The sequence below is a fragment of the Capra hircus genome, chromosome 24 (genome assembly GCF_001704415.2).
Source record: "Capra hircus breed San Clemente chromosome 24, ASM170441v1, whole genome shotgun sequence".
NCBI classification, from domain to species: Eukaryota; Metazoa; Chordata; class Mammalia; order Artiodactyla; family Bovidae; genus Capra; species Capra hircus.
The window spans coordinates 33897341-33918363 of NC_030831.1; the positions used below are offsets into that span (position 1 = coordinate 33897341).

Sequence of the window (21023 nt, forward strand, 5' to 3'; positions counted from 1 at the left end):
GCATAGCAAGTTTGGTTGTTAGTCCTGTATTATTCAAATTAACTATTTATAGAGAAACATTTAAAAATTACATGTGTGCTCTTCAATTGTTTAGAGTAATATCCACTTTGAATGTATGAAAATTAAATGGAAATTAAATGTTAATTTAATGAATAGTCATATAAGGTTAAATTGCTTATGGATGTAATATTTTTAGTAAAAATGTATAGTTAGTGGGCTAAATTGGTGAAGTGGTTTTTTTGTTTTTAGGTATACACATAAGCTTTTCAGTTTAATGCATTTACCATGGATATAAATTCAAATTATATTGTTCCCATAAAGCTTATTTGTATAGCAGTTAAACGGCTTCCAGGAAGTTAAAATTGATTGCAAAGGCCCAGTAAGATCAGTTTGTGTTAGAAAGTGGATCTATTTGTTGATTTTAATATCAAGTCATAATCTCTTTCCTGTTCCTTCTTCACACATTGAAAGATGTATCAGTTGACCCAACTTCCATTAGATAAGTTTTTAAAATGTTTTATCATACTATTCTGAACTCCCTTCTGACTAATGAGATAAGATATCTCAATAGTGAACTTTGTTCATTGGCTCCATTTCCTAATCAGTTTATCAATCTGTGGCTAATTTAATATTATTTTTAGAACATGTTGAATCCTATTGTATCTTACTTCTTACATCCAATTTTGGACACACTCTTCCTATCATTGTCTACTATCAAGGGAATGCAATATAATTTCACATTAACCTACAGTAAATTAATTCATCAGAGAATCTTTTGGAGGAAAAAAAATACTCTATAGCCCTGAAGAAATAATTCAATCAGTAGTAGAAAGCACAATCATTAGAACGCATAGAAACCCTTGGCCAACTAATCTGATGTCATGTTAAATGATATATATAAATAGATGTAAAATGCCTTTGAAGAACAGATACTAGGTATGAATAAGGCATAATTTGCACTATCTTTGTCATATCCTTCCTTTGGTAGAGATGGCTGAATTTTTAAAAGTTATCCAAGCCTTTTAATCACATTGTTATATTGCTCTCAAAATACGTTTAACAAAGATATCTTTGAAATGATTCTTTAATTGGGTTCAATTATATGGGTTTCTAATTTTTTTTAATTTAACAAGATTAAAATATTAAATCTTAATGTTTTCCAAGATTGCTAATTAAATTTTATCTCTGACAAAAATGTATATTCTAAGTTAAAGCTTTGACTTCTCTTAAGCTATTTGTTGAAATTTATTATATATTCTATTAAAAAGGTGGGAAGAGTATTGACTGCTATACCTACTATGTTCTAGAAACTCTCCTAAGTATTTACATACAATATCTCATATGATTCTTCCAACTACTCTTAGAGAATGATTTCCATTTCCTTCATTTACAGATGGAGAAAAGAGAACTCAGCATTAAATAATTCCCAAGGGTAAACTAGTTTGTAGTAGAGTGAATATTCAAATCCATCTCAGTTTGGGCCAAAACCCCATATGTTTTTCAATATACTACCTTTTCTCTTGAGTATAAAGATAAGAAACAAATTATTTTCCAGAGTCCACTTGGACTGAACTAAATTTACCAAATTTAGAAACATCCCCCGGTAAGATTTTACCTGTGAAAAGATAAAAAGCGTAGGCGAATTAACTTTTAGCTTGAAGAATCAGAATTGAAAAATTTCAGCATTTTTTTTCAAGCTTTCTGTGGTCCTATATTACCTTGGAATTCCTCAAGTTAAAAGCACTTAAAGCATTTTTGAGTGCTTGTGTACAAAGTGCTGTATTAAGATATCGCCCTTTATATAACAGGTTCTCTCACCTTTAAGATGGGTTTTGAGTCCTGTAATCCTGGGCTTCATATACTTTTTGGAATGTTTTTGTCAGTTCTAACCAAATTTTAGAAGTACAACCTTCTTAGGCAAATCCTAAACTGTATCCATGTAAGAGTGACTAAAACAATACAAAAATACATATATACTTATACACATACTAAGAAAGTAAACAGTTGAAACAGTATAAAGTAATAATAAGTTAAAAAATGACATCACTATCCACAAATAATCTGGATAAAGATGGAGTAATGTGAGATACTCATCAGTTTGATACAACATTTTGTGTTGGTCTTATGAGATTAGGGTTTGAAGAGGTAGTCATCTTGCTTACCAATGGCAATCCCATAAATTTGACTACTATACCAAAAAAAGTTCAGGGGCAATAATTAAATAGATTAAAATACAAAAGCAAAGAGTTTCTTGGTTCAGCAGATACTCCTTAACATAATTTATACAATTTTACCTTTTTATGAATCTTTTAGAACACAGAGTAGATTTTATGTAGTATTCAGAAGAATCAATGTAGAGTGCTGAAAAAATATTAGTCTGGGCTGGTATCAGGAAGCTGGGATGGTCTAGTACCACCTCTACCCTTAGACTATGTTATTCAGCTACATTTTGGGGCTTTTCATTCAACTAAAAAGTGAATTCATCAGTTATTCTTAAAGAGTCCTTCTAGCTCAGAAATGTCATGATTCTAAGCGCTTTTGATAGGAAACCCATGAATACATTCAGGAAAGAAGGAGGTTATAGGTGTTAAGAAAGCTAGCATGGTTGACAAGAAGAGTCATTGTGTGAAATTGTGTGGCCAGCAGTAAAGATAAAGAAATGCATCCCTAGCTAGACTTAGAGAGTAAAAAGGTTATTAAATGACTAGAACAGTTTTTGACCTAGGACCTCAGATAATGCAGGGCTATATAAAATATAGATGCATACACAGATTCCTAATTTGATTGATAAATCTGTATATCCTTAATTGTAATCAAAGTTATCACAATGTATCAATATTTTAAAGGAATCAATTTATGGAAAATATATAAAAGTCATATTTAATAGGAAATCATAGATTTGAAACTAAAAATATTATCTTTAAAGAATAAGCTCTGTATTATAAATATAGTAAGATTTAAAATTTTTAAGTTACTGGGTATTTACCAGAAACAGTGTAAGTATACGCTATTGACATATATCTATATTTAGCCTGCAAACTAATTTAAAAGGAAAAATTCAATCAACTGAAATTTTTGATCCCTATTTTCTTCAAAAATGGTCATATTATAGTTTATGCTGAATAAAATTAATTTTTTGCTTTGCTGAATCAGCACATTCCTTTTGCAGATTCAACATTACATAGCTTTTTATAAATTCAGCTGAATATCAGAAGCTTTATGCAGAATTGCCTTGGAGTAGGCAAGCATCTAAAAGGTTTCCCTGCAAAAACTGAATCTCATCTGTACATTTACTCACTTAAAAAAAAAATTCTTTAGTATCATCCTGAGGAAACTCTTAAAGCCTTTGAATTTGAAAATAATGACAAAGTGAAGACTCTAAAGGGACAGTGAAAAGAATGCATCAGTCTTGCTCAGTTCAAAGTGAGTCATATGATGATCTGCAGATAGTCTTTGGGAGGAAAGTATTTAGTATAAATCTATTTTTTAAAGTAATTTTTAATTCTACAATAAAGTTCATATGTCAGCTGTTATATTAAATTGCCCAGAAGATGTGTGCATTCAGTTCAATCTAATACTAATAACTAAGGAGTAGGTTGGTATGCCAACATAAATCTAAAGGGATTGGTAACTTTCATTTTAAATGACACAAATTACTAAGATAAATTAATTGGATCAATGAAAAAGAGAGGTAAAATAATTATTTTAAAATATAAACTAAAAGAAGATCTAAATATTCTTTAACCTAAAAAGGTTTTCAGACCTAATAGACATGACAAAACCTGTCTTCATTCCTTTCTATTCAGCTCAGCAAGTGCTTTTGAGCTCCAATAGTTAATCAGTTACCAGATTCCACAGTCTTTGTTTTTCGCACTCCTCACTTGCTGTGAATTGTTCTTTTAATGTGCTGAGGATCACCAAGAAGAATAACACTGTTTTTTTTAATGCCTTAAAAAGGCAGTTATTATTTTATCCACAATTAGATTTGCCATATAAAATGTTACCATATAGCAACAGCCTGTAAAACATAATAGTATATTATCAAAGGAGTAGATGGCTTAAGATGAATCATTACATTAATAAGGTGAAATATATTTAGCAAAATTATTCAACCCAGTTTTCTTAATGACCATAACCATGCATGACTTACCAAAAAAGTATAGAAAAGTATATTATATGCCAAGTAATCTTTATTCAAACAAATCAATGAAAATATATGTATGCAAGTACTATAAAACAACATTTAAGCAAATTTATATAAAAGAGGCAATGCAGGTATTGCCATGTTAAAAAGATATCATCTTAAACTTAATTTCTTAACCTTCTAAAAGTACATAGAAAATTGAGAAAGATAAAAAAATATATTAACTTACCCTTCAATTTATTTAGAAAACTTCTGCTCTTGGTCAAAAGCAGGTGTTTCACTGCGGACTTTCCCTGAAGCTATGAACTTACACAGTAATCAGTGGGAGACACCTCTCTGGACCATGCTAGAGTTTGCTAGACACCACTGCTGTGTGGAAGAGTTCTGCTGCATCTAAGCTATATAAGGTGTGCAATGGATAACCTAATCTGCCTTTCATTTAACTGGCTGGGCAGGTTTTTGCCGTCTGTGGAACATGGAATCAAACCAGAATATGTTGGCACAACAGGCCAGTCAGACCGGTTCTTCTGTAGATCCAGAACCTGTCCAACCAGTCTGCATCAAAGGCTAGCCCAACAAGCTGCAGCGGCTCAGCTCTGCTAAGCTCATACAGGTGAGTTATCCCCACCTCCCGTCAACTCCCAACATACTGCTCAGAATGTTGTAGCCTGCAGCAAAATAATTCAGAGTTCCAGTGGGAGGGGAAGATCTGTGTCAGGTACAGCAAGAGTCCATTGTTACAAACCTCTCATTGTAGATAACTTGAGTATATCTCATCCTCAGAGGTAGGTAATCCTTTTTTTAAATTTACTTCAAGGCTCTTCGGACTAAAGCCTCTAGAAAGAGATTACAGTGAAGAAGAATCCATAATGCCTGGCCTTTCCACCGGTCCACTTGGTCTAGCTCAGCCTTGAGGGGGTGTTTGTATTCCCCACGAGGGCAGTGGCCCTGAGAGTTTGAAGGAAGCATTTCTAGAGGGAGGAAAACAAGCTGTGGGTGGACCCAACATTTGCTTGGGGTGTTACCTTCCTTGTACTCAAAGAGTCTCATACCATTCCAGACTAAAGTTGGAAAAACTCCTGTTCTATGTACTGGGACAACTTAGAGAGGATTTTCTTTGGATAGTCAACAGTGGAATGCAAATTCTTGATAACTACTATGTGCCAGACTGTGCCAGGTCCAGGGTTACAATGGCGAAAAAGGACAAATTTGGTAAGAGATGGGGAAAATGTCCAGGTTCCCAGTGAACTTGTCTGTTGGTCCTTTGGGGGGAGGAAGTAAGCAACATCACTTCCAAGATCACAAGTTGTTTTAACTTTTCATGGGCTTCCCCAGTGGCTCAGTGGTAAATCTGCACGCAATGCAGGAGATGTGGATTCAATCCCTGGGTCAGGAAGATCCCTAGAAAAGGAAACGGCAATCAATTCTAATATTCTTGCCAGGAAAATTTCACGGACAGAGGAGCCTGGCAGGCTACAGTCCATGGGGTCACAAAGAATCAGACACAACTTAGTGACTAAACAATAACAACATAACCAATCAACAATGTGATAGTTTCAGGTGGACAGCAGTGTGACTCAGCTATACGTATACATGTATCCATTCTCCCCCAAACTCCCCTCCCATCCAAGCTGCCACAGAATGTTAAGCAGATTTCCCTGCGCTGTACAGTAGGTCTTTGTTAGTTATCCATTTTAAATACTGCAAAGTGTACATGTCCATCCCAAAGTCCCTAGCTATCCTATCCCCTCAGTCTTTCACCCTGGTAACTGTAAGTTTGTTCTGAGTCTGTTTCTATTTTGTAATTAAGTTCATTTGTACACAAGATCACATTTTGACAGAAATTGGTTTGTATTAAGGGAGATCATGTGAGATTTATTCTTACTCTTTCATTATACTTGCACATTTAGAAATAGTCTTTCCTATCTACTGATGGAGTGATTCTACAACATTCTTGCTAAAGTATAATCTGAAGTTTACACTGGCCCTTACCACCACTTACTTACTTATGTCTTCTCTGGTGGCGCAGACAGTAAAGAATCTGCTTGTGATGCAGGACACTTCGGTTTGATTCCTGGGTTGGGAAGATCCCCTGGAGAAGGGAATGGCAACCTACTCTAGTATTCTTGCCTGGAGAATCCCATGGACAGAATCCCATCCTGGCAGGCTACAGCCCATGGGGTTGCAGCAACTAACACTTACACCTCCAGGGATCCTGATGAGTAGAGATTTACCAAAGCAGTTACAGTGATCCTGCTGCAGTTGTTGTAGGGACATAGGCTCAGCCTCCATTGCTCAGCTTCTTTGTATTGTTGTACCTAATTAAATAGACTAGATATTAATCACAAGTTGCCATATTCATCTTTATATTTCTGGTGTCTAGCACAGATGCTTAGAAAGTGTTTAATAAATGCTTGCTGAGTAAATATGTAGTCAGGGGCAACATTGCTAGATCCTAGGGGGAATCACAATTAGTGTTATGTGAATCAAGCTGCATTAAGTAGAATAATTAGAATAATTGAGATAGGAACAAAGAAAAGGGAGTCAGTGTGACTGAGTATGGGAAAGACTTCACAAAGGAGATTGGTTTAGAGACTTTCCTTTTTAATCAAGACCAAAGATTGCTATCTGCAGGATAACCAAAGGTTGAAGGAACAATAAAAAGAATGCCTTTGATATAGCAACAAAAGTTGTAGATACCTGAGTACACCATGACCTCAAAACTTAGTAATAAGGTTATTTTCTGTTGCAGGGGTCAGCAAATTTTTCCATAAAGGATTAGAGATCAAATATTTTGGGGTTTGTGGGAACATTGTGTCTGGTTTAGCTATTCAAATCTAACATTGTAGGTCAAAAGCAGATATAAAGGGTAGTCAATGAATGAGGATGGCTGTGTTCCAATAAAATTTTATAAACAAATAGCAGGCTGGATCTGACCCCTGCTCTAGAGTGTAACTTGTGAAAATTAACAAGATTATATAATTGATTAAGAAAATAGGCTTGTAAGTCGAAAAGACTTGGATTCCATCCCGATTCTTTTCCATATTAGCTTTGTCACCTAAACCAGGAAACCCTTTTATTTATAATATGTGAATGAAAGTGACAGTAACTAGCCCTTAGGGTTACTGTGAAGTTCAAATAATATAATTCACGTGAGGCTTTATCCAAAAATTTAGTACATAGTGTGTGAGTGCACATGTGCATGCTCAGTCGTGTCAGACTCTTTGCTTAGTATACAGTGAGGGTCCAATAAAAGTCAGCTAAAAATAAGACCAGTTAAACATGGTAGTTGAACATGGATGTTTACTTCCATTATTTCATAAAATTTGATAAAATGACAGTAAAGAATCAAAACAGCATGAACTCAGACTTCCCTGGTGGTGCAGTGGATAAGTATCTTCCAGCCAATGTAGGGGACACAGGTTTGAGCCCTGGTCTGGGAAGATTCCACGTGCCACAGAGAAACTAAGCCTATGCACCGCAACTACTGAGCCCGCATGCTGCAACTACTGAAGCCCTTGCACCTAGAACCTGTGCTCCACAACGAGAAGCCACCACAATGGGAAGCCCGCAAGCTGCAGTGAAGAGTAGCCCCTGCTCGCCTCAACTAGAGAAGGCCTGTGCAAGTATCCCAACAAAGAAAGACCCAGTGCAGTAAAAAAAACAAAAAAACAAAAAAACAAAAAACACTACACATAGAAAAGCAGCATAAACTCTTAAGGATCAAGAAGAATGAGAGAAGTAACAGGCAAGAAGTGTCCATACATTTTGAAAGAAGGAATGAAGATGAGTGGTCATTGATAATAGCAGGATAGAAAAAGAGGAAGTCTACTTACAATAATAAAAGCAAGTCTGTCTCCTCTGCAAAATCTTGGAAACCTTCAGGAATTGGAGGTACAGGTTCTTCTAAACAGTTTTGGGGTATAGGTGGGGGGGAGGGCACGCTCAAAATGGAGGATTAGTTGAAAATATACTTAAAGAATAGTTTGCTCCCTAGATCCCCTCCCAGTCCAGAAGCCTGGAGACTGCCCCTCTTCAACCTTGGTGAACAATAGGTGGCATCTGTTGAATCATGCTGGAAGAGATCGTCTCAGGTTGGTTTTGGACTTGAGAATGGCAGACAGAGCTAAGGGTGAATGGTAATGAGATTATATCTGTTTCCTATGGCTGCTGTAACAAATTGCCAGAAATTTAGTGGTTTAAATGGACCCAAATTTATTATCTTACAATGCTGGGGGTTGGAAGTCCACAATGGGTCTCACTGGGTTGAAGTCAGCAGGGCTGACATTCTAAGGTATAGTGAGTCAGTGAGGTTGAGTTCTCTTCTGGAGGCTCCAGGGAAGAATCTGTTTTCTTGTCTTCTCCAACTCCTAAAGGCTGCCTGTGCTTTTGGTTCATGGCCTTTTTCCATCTTCAAAGTTAGCAATGGCCAGTCCAGTCTTTCTTACATTGCATCATTCTGACATTGGTTCTGCTGCCTTCCTCTTTCATATTTAAATCCAATTGTATATTCTGGTGTATTCACCCCATTTTAAGGTAAACTGATTATCAATCTTAATTTTATCTGCAATCTTAATTCTCCTCTACTGTATGATAGAACATATTCACAGGTTCCAGGATGAGGATGTGGACATCTTTGAGAGACCATTTTTCTGCCTCCCTTAGAGATTAGGTCAAAGTTTCTCTATTGAATGGTGAGATGCCCAGATCCGTTCCTCTGCTTGGCTTCTGAATGCTGATGACCAGGTTCATGTTCCTCACTCCGAAAGCAGAAAACTGGAGAATTTCCCTCCAAAAATCAAAACTCTCATCACCCTAAGGCCAGGGTTATTAACCCAGGATGGTCTCGCCCCCAAGTGCCATTTGGCAATATCTGGAGAAATTTGTTATTGTCGACAGCAGGGAAAGCAGGGGAGGTGTATGGTACTGGCATCTATCAGATGGGGGCCAGGGATGCTACTAAACATCCTACAATGCTCAGGACAGCATATCCTCCGCCTCCCTCACTACCTCCTCACGTGATTATCTGATCCAAAATGTCAGTGGTGCCAAAGGTGAGAAACTCTACTCTAATGTTAAGCCTACCAGTCAACATCACCCTAATATAAACAAGTAAGTCCCGCCTTGGCACACAAATTTGCAAATCAGCATTTTTGTGCCTTATTCTAAGATATAGAGAGTATCTAACATGAAGGAGACAAAAAGAAACCTGTAGATAAAAAGAACTTACAGAAAATAGTCAGTGTAGGGAATAGAATAGTAATAATTTTAAATATCTACTATATTAATTTCTTCAAAGAAATAAGAGGAGATATTGATTACATGAAATAAGAACAGAATCTTATCTAGAAGTAGAACTTCTGGAGGATAAAAAAGAGATATTGGATGACCTAGAGGAGTCAGTTGATGGGGGTGGGAGGGAGGCTCATGAAGGAGGGGATATATAAACATATAGCTGGTTCACATTATTGTACAACAGAAACTAACACAACATTGTAAAGCAATTATGATCCAATTAAAAAAATAATAGACTACTAAAAAAAAGAGAGATGTTGGAAAGTAAAAATATGATGGCAGAAATTAAGTCAACATGAGTTGGAAGATACAGTTAAGGAAATCTACCAGAAAGTAAAATTAAGAAAGTACTGAAAGATGTGTCACAAAATAAGAATAAATTGGAAAAGATGAAAATATGGAATCTGGAAGTAGCTCCATTTCTTCTCTTTGCTTAGAGTTCAACATGGCCAACTACCAGTTCTAAGACCACAGCACACTAGTAAGTTTGAAGTGTGAAGATTCCATGACTTTTACTTCAAATTCACATTGTCTAAGATTGAGGGAAGAAAAGGGAAGGGGGCCAGAGGGAGAGAGACAGAGAAAGAGAGGGGGAAGGAGAAAAGAGAGAAGAGGAGAGAAAGAGATCTGAGGATTAGTGCTCGGTTATAGATTTAAATGTAAAAGGTTTCCTTAAATGCAAGTAGTCACTTACTTTACACTTTACGAAGGGTTAAGATTCACAGATCATAAAATGAGGCAAGCAGACAAACTGGTACAAGTACAAACCTGCACCTGCACAAAAAGTTTGCACAAACATTCATATCTGCCAATGTTCATAAATAAAGGTTTGCAACATACTATCCAACAGCTAGTAAAACCTGATCATAGTGAAATTAAGAGCGTGTTTTACTTGTATAAGGCCAAATCAGGAAACCCGTTTTTGAAACTTGCCTCAACTCTCTTTAGAGTATGGAAACATGGGTTAGTTGTTTATTTCACATCCTGAGCCTCAATTGCTTTGTTTATTAAAAGAGTGAGTTTGATTGGATATATTCTAGATATCTATTCAACTCAACACTTTTATTCTAAAGTTCTTTGGGGCAAGTGAACAATTCAAAAAATGTGAGAGCAAAAGCAAGATAGACCAATCAAGGAGACATTTTACAGAAGAGCAATTTAAAAACGCAATTTAATTTTAGGATGTTTTCTCCAAAGGTTAACACTTAAATATGTATTCACATACAAGTGATTTATTAGAAATGTGCTCTGATATGAAACTAGGTAGGGAGACAGGAAGGCAGGGCCAGAAAGGAGAATAAGAAAAGCAAGGGTATGATTTCAGCATCAGCCTGGTCCCAGGGAATTCTGTAGCATACATTGTAAAGAGTTTATCCTGAGGCAAAGGAACCAGGCTTTCATACCCCCGAACCAGTCACTGGGTCCTGGGTGCTCCAGAAATTTGTAGACTTCCAGGCACTTTCATTTCTCGACTAGAAGTGGTTCTAGTAACCTGAGAATATTCCTTTGAAGAAGGTTATAGGTGCTATAACATTAAAAGTGAAGGATTAAGATTTCTGCTTCCAACCAAGATGGAGTTATAGGAATCAGATTTACCCTTACCACCTAAAAAAAAAAAAGAAGAAGTAAAATGTATAAAACAATAGTCTTCAAGACATTGTACATCAGTCAATAGAGAACAGCTGTCTCTAGAGAAAGAGTAAACAAACGAGTCCCACAATCACTCCAGCTCAAAGAATAACTCAAAAGGGAACTTATAAAATCATAAAGCAAATGAAAATGAAAACACAGAACACCAAAATTTACAGGATGTGACAAAAGGAGTTCTACGGGGTAAGTTTATAGAGACAGACACTTATATTAAGGAAAAAGAAAAAGCTCAAATAAAACAACCTAACTTTATATATTAAGGAACTATAAAAAGCCCAAAGTTAACAAAAGGAAGGAAATAACACATATCAAAGCAGGAATAAAGCAAATAGAAACTAAAAAGGCAATATAAAAGACCAATGAAACTAAGAGCTATTTTTTCTAAAGATTAAAAAAAATTGACCAACCCTTAGCTAGACTAAGAAAAGAAGAGACCACTCAAAATCAGAAGTGAAAAAGGAAACATTAAAACTAACAAATCCTAAGGATCATTAAGAAACTACAATGGGACTTCCCTTGGTCCAGTGGTTAAGAATCCATGTGGCAATTCAGGGTACACCGGTTTGATCCCTGGTCCGGGAAGATCCCACATTCCCTGGAGAAGGAAATGGCAACCCACTCCAGTATTCTTGCCTTTAGAATCCCATGGACAGAGGAGCGTGGCCTGCTGCAGTCCACTGGGTCACAAAGAGTCGACCACGACTTAGCAACTGGGCAACAGCAACAACAAAGTGTCAGTCCTCCAACTTCATTCTCCTTCGATGTTGTATTGGGACTATAAATTTTTCATAATCATAACTAATATTTTAGGATGTTTGTCATTTCTAAGCAATTTTTATATAGTAACTCAGTAATTAATCGTAAAGCATTTTAAGTTAGTCATTATTTGGAGTGCCTCACTGGTGGCTCAGATAGTAAAGAACGCCTGTAATGCAGGAGACCTGGGATTGAGCTCTGGATCAGGAAGATCCTCTGGAGAAGGGAATGGCAACCAACTCCAGTATTCTTCCCCGGGAAATCCCATGGACAGAGGAAGCTGGCAGGCTACAGTCCACAGGGTCACAAAGAGTTGGACACAACTGAACCGACTTAGCATGCAAGCATGTTACTTAGAATGAGGAAGTAGAGAAATTTTGGCAGCTTATCGCTAGAACGCGTGTGTTTAATCATTACATTTTCCTGCCCTAGAGGTGAACTAGATTTTGGTCCTCAAATTGATTTTTCTATTATTTAGCTACTTTTATTTATATTTGTTATTGTTAAGGAGATAATTACTTTTAAAGTTCCTTTCAATAACATGCCTTCTTTTTTTCTGCCACTCAATGAGTAGGAAAGAAAGGTTTTATATTCACCCCCTTCCAAAAAAAAAAAGTCTCTTCTACTGCTTACATGCTATTTATTCTGTGTTAGTATTTCCCAAACATATTTGACCTCAGAATATTTTTTTTTATAGCATACTATCATACTTGTTAACCTCCTACCCACCGCTGTGTGAAGTAGTCTGTGGGACACTAGTTTGGAAAAACTAGACAGCACCATTACTCATTGTATTGCTGTAATATCAAATATTCTCCCTGGAATAGCAGCAGGCATGATTTAAATCTCCCATGATTACCTACCTGGTTTTGCTGTTTATTTTTCATGGCCCTAAGATTTTACAAATCTTAGTTAAAATTCTTTTGTTATAAGTGAAACTAATTAGAGATACTTTAAGCCAAAAAGAAAAGCAGAGATTTATTTTGAGGTTATAAAGTTATCCTAAGAAGAATAAAGAAACGTAGGTATTTCAAAAGCAGGGAGTCAGTCTAGTCAAATGAGGAATTTGAACCAGGAAATAGAAAGCCTCATGACTCTCATTTTCTCCCTCTTTGGAGCACATGATCTTTCATTTCTTCACTTATCTGCTTCATTTTTCTTTCTTCGCAGATCCGCATGTCAGCTAGAGTATCCCAGCATCTGAGATTTAGATACTGTTGGCACGAACCACATTCCGCACCAGTGGAGACTCTGGAGGCCTCCATGTGACTTCTACAGATTTCTGGGTGAGGGGCAGTGAGATAAGGGGCTGGGGAATGTCAGACTGATGCTCTCCTGGTCACCCCTGGCTCTGGGCCCCTGTTTCTACATGTCATAGACTCTGTTGAAGACTGGGGGGCGGCTTACATCACAGCAATATCATCAGTACTGTTTGCTGAGAATACCTACCTTGAACCACTCCTGCAGAAATTTCCTTTGGCCCTTCACTCACCATAGTCCTTCCACTTCAAACTTCCCCTGCTGAATTCTTTCTCTGTCTCTTTTCAGGAGGGAGTAATTTTTTCTGATATCAGGCCAAGTAGCTTTACTATTTCCTTTGTTTCTGTCTCTTCTGATACGCCCTCAGGGTTCTTAAAAAATATCAATTTGTTTGGCTGTGTCAGGTCCCAGTTGCAGCCAACACATTCTGTCTTGCAGGATTTTTGGCTGTGGACTGTCTAGTTGTGGCGTGTGGGTTCAGTAGTTGTGGTGTGTGGGCTTAGTTGCTCTGGGGGCACATAGCATCTTAGTGCCCCAACCAGGGATCCCCTACACTGCAAGGTGGATTCTTAATCGATGGACCACCAGGGAAGTTCCAGGGTTTTATGCTCTGACCTAAGCAACTCAGACAAAGACACATCCCTTTATGGTTTTATTAGTTTGCTAGGATGAGATGGTGAGAGACCATCACCGACTCAATGGGCATGAATCTGAGCAAACTCCAGGAGACAGTGAAGGACGGGGAGCCTGGTGGGCCACAGTCCATGGGGTCACAAAGAGTTGGATACAGCTTAGTGACTGGACAACAAGGGCTGCCATAATAGATAGCACAGACTAGGTGAGTTAAAAAAAAGACATTTCTGTTCTCAGTCTGTAGGCAGGCTTGGTTTCTTCTGAGGGCCATGAGGGAAGAATCTGTTCCAGGACTCTCTCCTTTGCTAGTAGGTGGATATCTTCTCCCCACACCTTCCTTTTGTACATATCTCTTTCCATATTTCATAGTTTTATAAGGACACCCATCGTATTGGATTAGGGCCCACCCTAATGACTTCATTTTAACTTAACTGCTATTTTAAAGATCTATCTCCAAATACAGTTACATTCTGAGGTAGAGAAAATTATGATTTCAACACACGAATTTGAGCAGGGGTGGGGGACTCATAAATCAGCTCATAGCACTGGTATTTGTCTCTAAAATAGTATAATTTCTATCTTTGTTACTTTTTCTTCTTAGTGCTTATTGGGGGGAAAAAGTCCTGCCTATAGGAAGTCAGTTTAAGCAACAGCTTTATTTGATTGGAATTGGGTTCCAATTCCAAATCTTGAGGATCAGATTGACAGAATTGAGATTATGAACATGTCCATCTGTGATCAGTCAGCATTGACCAGCATGAGATTATTTAGTACAAATCAGGCTGATGGGGCCCATCATGGTTGACCAGAGACCATTTCCAGTGAAGTGAGAATAGTTAGGAGCTAGTCAGTCTCCTTAAGCATTCAGTTCAGTTCAGTTCAGTCGCTCAGTCGTGTCCGACTCCTTGTGACCCCATGAATTGCAGCATGCCAGGCCTCCCTGTCCATCACCAACTCCCGGAGTTCACTCAGACCCACATCCATCGAGTCAGTGATGCCATCCAGCCATCTCATCCTCTGTCGTCCCCTTCTCCTCCTGCCCCCCATCCCTCCCAGCATCAGAGTCTTTTCCAATGAGTCAACTCTTCACATGAGGTAGCCAAAGTACTGGAGTTTCAGCTTTAGCATCATTCCTTCCAAATCCCAGGGCTGATCTCCTTCAGAATGGACTGGTTGGATCTCCTTGCAGTCCAAGGGACTCTCAAGAGTCTTCTCCAACACCACATCAATTCTTCAGCACTCAGCCTTCTCCACAGTCCAACTCTCACATCCATACATGACCGCAGGAAAAACCATAGGCTTGACTAGATGGACCTTAGTCGGCAAAGTAACGTCTCTGCTTTTGAATATGCTATCCAGGTTGGTCATAACTTTCCTTCCAAGGAGTAAGCGTCTTTTAATTTCATGGCTGAAATCACCATCTGCAGTGATTTTGGAGCCCCCAAAAATAAAGTCTGACATTGTTTCCACTGTTTCCCCATCTATTTCCCATGAAGTGATGGGACCAGATGCCATGATCTTCATTTTCTGAATGTTGAGCTTTAAGCCAACTTTTTCACTCTCCACTTTCACTTTCATCAAGAAGCTTTTTAGTTCCTCTTCACTTTCTGCCATAAGGGTGGTGTCATCTGCATATCTGCGGTTATTGATATTTCTCCCGGCAATCTTGATTCCAGCTGTATTTCTTCCAGTCCAGTGTTTCTCATGATGTACTCTGCATAGAAGTTAATAAGCAGGGTGACAATATACAGCCTTAAGCATTATCTACCATTAAACCGGTCAATCCTAAAAGAAATCAACCCTGGATATTCATTGGAAGGACTGACACTGAAGCTGAAGCTCCAGTACTTTAGCCACCTGATGTGAAGAGCTGACGTATTGGAAAAGACTATGATGCTGGGGAAGATTAAAGGCAAGGGGGACTTCCCTGGTGGTCCAAAATCTGCCTTCCAATGCAGGGGGTTCTATCTCTGGTTGGGAAGCTAAGATTTCACATGCCTTGTAGACAAAAAACCAAAACACAGAACTGAAGCAATACTGTAACACATTCAATAAAGTCTTAAAAATTAAAAAAAAAAACCCACAAGATATAAGAGATGTGAAAACCTTGCCTGCCTGAATGACTGTGGTTTGTGGCAAAGAATGAAGTCAAAAGAGAAGGAGGTGGCAGAGGATAAAACGGTTAGATAGCATCATGGACTTAATGGACGTGAATTTGAGCAAACTCCAGGAGACAGTGGAGGAGCGAGGAACCTGGTGTGCTTCTGTCCATGGGTTGCAAAGAGTCAGACATGATTTAGAGACTGAACAACAACAAAACCATTAGAAACCAGCATAAATAGTGTAAATTAAAATGTACTTAAAATTGAAAAGGGCAATATTGTATATGTTCCAATTTTTATGACTAAAACTAACTTAAATAATAGAACAAACCCTTGAGAATTTATTAGTGAGAACATTTTATGATTGGTCAAGACTTAAAAGAGAAAGAAGGTGAACTGGGTATTTTATATCTGTATTTAATGTTGATGTAATTGGTGTACTTAAACTTCTAATGTGAAGTCATGGAACTACAAAGCAAACTGAACTTATGGCTAAATACTGCAACTTGCTTTGTGCAAAATTACCTAAGTACTACATAGGTGCTAATGAATTCTCCAACTTGAGGAGACATGCAATGAAAATTGCATCACTGTGGTTCTAAATGCTGCTGTAAGCAGTGATTTTTTTTTTCCACCCATAGTTTTTTCCTTTAAATTGCTACCTTGTGCCAAATTAAGAGATATGAATTTGCAAATAGCTTCACTTTACGTGCCAGCAGTAATTACTAGACTCGCCAAGGAAAGGTAACCTCAGCCACCTTTATAAAAGTTCATATATCATATATATATATATTTTTTTACTTTATGCCTGCGTATTTTTTGCTGTGACACATATTAGAAAGAGATTTCCAGTGTCTGAGAGTGTAATAACCAAGTGTCTTTAGTGCCAGAGAAGTTATAATTAGCTTGGAAACATGGCTGGAGGTAACATTTTCTAAGTAGCACCATGCTTTTATTTCTGGCTTAGAAGGCAGTGGCAAACTTCTCTCTTCCTACCACTCCAGGTCTTTCCTCCTTGGCCTCGTAGTGTAGTTGGTAGGAATCTGGGCTTCAAAATGAGAAAGGCTTGGGTTCAAATCCCTGTTCAACCCTGTGTTAGTTGTTAAATTCTTAGGAAAATTACTGGGCTTCTGAGATTAGTCACATCATCCATGAAGAGGGATAATAAGATTATTAAAAGGATTAAATGGGATATCTGCAATGTGTTTAGCAAGAGTCTGGCATGAGGTCAATGTTTTAAAAGTAGTAGCAAGAGTTACAAATAATGCTAATTATTATTTTCAGTGCTAGGCCTGGGGAAACAAAGATGCATAAAGCACAGTCCGTCTTGAAGGAACACAGACCAACAGAGTTTGAGACTCTGAAAGTATCAGTGTAAATGTATCTTTATATAGGGAAGGCGTTTCGTACTTGACAGTTGGTTCTTAGTTTTTCCATTAAGGCTACATGATTATTTTTAAAAGCACCTGTAAATAAAGTTTATTCTTATCTCTAGATTTTAAGAACTTTATCCCAAGAGCAAATTATTGTAAATGACTCATTAGAACTATAGGTGTTGTCCTTTGCCCTGTTCTGAGATCTGTCCCAGCTGCACAGTCTGCCAGGCTCTTTCCTAGGTACCAGGGAGAGGATGGCCAGGTGGGTATCAAAATAACCATACAAACCTAGAAGACTGGCTCTGGTCCCAGCTTTGGAAGTTGAGCTAGAATGTGAGAAGGAAACTCAGGCAACCTATCTAGAATTGAGGCAAAGACAAACAGGTGTCAGATTGTTCAGTTGGTACCCAACGCCAGACTTCCTCCAGGCGCCTTGTAGGAAGAGGGAATAGAGGAACTTAGGAAATCAATGGATCTTTCTGAGACTGAAGCTCCAATACTTCTGCCACCTGAGGTGAAGAGCTGGCTCATTGGAGAGGACCCTGATTCTAGGATAGATTGAAGGCAAGACGAGATGGTTGGATGGCATCACCGACTCAATGGACGTGAGTTTGAGCAAGCTCTGGGAGATGGCAAAGCACAGGGTGTGCTGCAGTCCATGGTGTCACAAAGAGTCGGATGTGACTGAGCGACTGAACAACACCAAAGGATCTGTGAAGGCTTCTAATGAATCTAATGAATCTAATGTGGGAGTAGGGTGGGGTAAGAGGTGGAGAGAATGGTGCTAGCACAGTAGTGTCTAAACCTTTCTGATTTTTGATCTTTGCTGTTGTTGTTCAGCCACTGAGTTGTACCTGACTCTGCGACCGCATGGATTGCAGCATGCCAGACTTCCCTGTCCTTTACCGTCTCCCAGAGCTTGCTCAAGTTCATGGCCATCGAGTCGGTGATGCCATCCAGCCATCTTATCGTCTGTTGCCCCCTTCTCCTCTTGCCTTCAATTTTTCTACCATCAGAGTCTTTATTTCTTCATAAACTATATACATGTAGCTCTATTACTGGTAAAATCTCAGTACATAATAAAATTCATTGTTAATGATAATTGGAATTATTTAAATAATTGAAGAAGTAATTTAAAAATTATTTTGGCTGGCTTCTTGCCAGATTTGATTATACTGTTTCGGTTTTTAAATGAAGGTAGGCTGATGAAGAAGAGACTTATCTGCTTCCTTGTTTGGTTTTGTGTTTGTTTGTGTTATCTTCATTTTGCCTTTCCTTTGCCTTTAAAAGCCATCATTTGAGGGTTATGTTTAGTAATTCATAAATGCACTTAATTAGGCACATATAGACGGAAATATGGAGAAGGCAATGGCACCCCACTCCAGTACTCTTGCCTGGAAAATCCCATGGATGGAGGAGCCTGGTAGGCTACAGTCCATGGGGTCGCTAAGAGTCAGACACAAGTGAGCGACTTCACTTTCACTTTTCACTTTCATGCATTGGGGAAGGAAATGGCAACCCACTCCAGTGTTCTTGCCTGGAGAATCCCAGGGATGGGGGAGCCTGGTGGGCTGCTCTCTATGTGGTCTCACAGAGTCGGACACGACTGAAGCGACTTAGCAGCTGCAGTAGCTGACAGAAATATACTACCGTATACTGAAATCTGGTAAAAAAAAAAAAAAATCTCTTTCTGTCTGTAAAAGTTCTGCTCCTTCCTCAGGTTACCTCACATATCGTACAGAACTTGTTTCCTCTCCTAACATTCAAGGGTGAAAGTTATGATATAATCCTTTTGCTTTTTGCGGACTGATGTTAGAAGAGTTTGGGAGGAGTTAGGGAAGCAACACTCTCCTTTTCCTAAAGGAGAAGACAGACAGATTGATGTGTAAGGGCTGCAGACAAGAAAAGAAGGAGTAGAGCTTGAAAAGATATGGCAGTTACTAGAGGGAGTGAGTTTTGGGAGAAATAGATTTATAAAGGACCTTTTCAGGGGGGTTTTCTATGTGAAATTTGTGTGGCCTGTCCTTCATATCTCCTTATCTTTTATTCTGGTTATACATTTTTGACTAAGTAAGAAGCTGCATTCCTTAAAATTTCTTTTTTTCTTTTTTTCTCCTTAAAGTTTCTTAATGATAGAGTACATACAACAGTATATGCTCAAAATGCTTTTCCTTGCTACTTGCTTATCCAAATCCTACCTAGCTCAATATCTACCTTGTGTTTACCCAGCTAAACATATATTTAACATGTAACCCAGCAGTCACACTCCTGGCATTTATCCCAGAGAAATGAAAACTTATCTTCACACAAAAAACTTTACATAAATGTTCACAGTGGCTTTATTTGTAAGAGCTCCAAACAATCAAAATGTCCTACAATAGGGGATGAGTTAAGCAAATGGTGGTATATCCATACCAGGGAATACTACCTAGCAATAAAAAAGAATGGATTATTGACATGTGCAATAGCGTGGATGGATTTCAAGTGCATTATGCTGAGTGAAAAAATATCAGTCTTAAAAGGCCACATTATAGAATTTCAGCTATATAAAATTCTGGAAATGACAAAATTGTGAGATAGAGATAACAAATTAGTGATTGCCAGGGTTCAGGGAGGAGAAAGCATTGGCACCCCACTCCAGCACTCTTGCCTGGAAAATCTCATGGACGGAGGAGCCTGGTGGGCTGCAGTCCATGGGGTCGCTAAGAGTCGGACACGACTGAGTGTCTTCACTTTTCACTTTCATGCATTGGAGAAGGAAATGGCAACCCAATCCAATGTTCTTACCTGGACAATCCCAGGGACGGGGAGCCTCATAGGCTGCCATGTATAAGGTCGCACAGAGTCGGACACGACTGAAGCAGCTTGGCGGCAGCAGCAGCAGCAGGGTTCAGGAATGGTGGGAGAGGGTGTGACTCTGAAGGGGTAGCACAAGAGACTTAGTTGTGGGTGATGGTTCAGTTATTAACGTGGTGATGGCCCCATGAATATATATGTGATCAAATGTACACATGGGAATATATACATGTGACAATGTCACTATCTTGATTTTGGGTAACTATATACAGTTAGTTTGGAGAAGGCAGTGACACCCTACTCCAGTACTCTTGCCTGGAAAATCCCATGGATGGAGGAGCCTGGTGGGCTGCAGTCCATGGGGTCGCTAAGAGTCAGACACGGCTGAGCGACTTCACTTTCACTTTTCACTTTCACGCATTGGAGAAGAAAATGGCAACCCACTCCAGTGTTCTTGCCTGGAGAAACCCAGGGACGGGGGAGCCTGGTGGACTGCCATCTATGGGGTCGCATAGAGTTGGACACGACTGAAGCGACTTAGCAGCAGCAGCAGCATACAGTTAGTTACTGGGGATTCCCTGGAGGCTCAGACAGTAAAGAATTTGCTGGAAATGCAGGAGACAGGGTTCGATCCCTGGATTGGGAAGATCCCCTGGAGAAGGGAGTGGCTACCAACTCCAGTGTGGACAGAGGAGCCTGGCAGGCTATAGTTCATGGCATTGGAAAGAGTCACAATTGAGCAACTAACACATGGAGTTACTAAGGAGAAACTATTAGAGGGAACTGAGTGAAGGGTAGATGAGACTTCTCTGTACTACCTTTGCAACTTTTTGTGAGTCTGTGATTATTTAAAAATAAAGGTTAAAAGAATGCAAAGATAATTTAGATTAGACCCTCATCAGCCTGTCTCCATTGTTTCCTTGCCCCTGGAAAAGGCAGCAGAAGGGTGTCACAGAGCACACCAAAAATGTTTTAAATTTACCCTGTGAGTTTTTTCTTTGACTTTAATAT

At 38.6% G+C, this 21023-nt stretch overlaps 1 protein-coding gene across 2 annotated transcripts in view; it reads right to left on the minus strand.

The window, feature by feature from the left end:
- RBBP8 (RB binding protein 8, endonuclease) overlaps positions 1-4543 on the minus strand; it is a 77823-nt gene extending 73280 nt beyond the window's left edge. For both annotated transcript variants that reach the window (XM_005697054.3, XM_005697052.3), the window contains exon 1: positions 4374-4543. The gene's annotated coding sequence lies outside the window, so the exon portion shown is untranslated. The remainder of the gene's footprint in view (positions 1-4373) is intronic.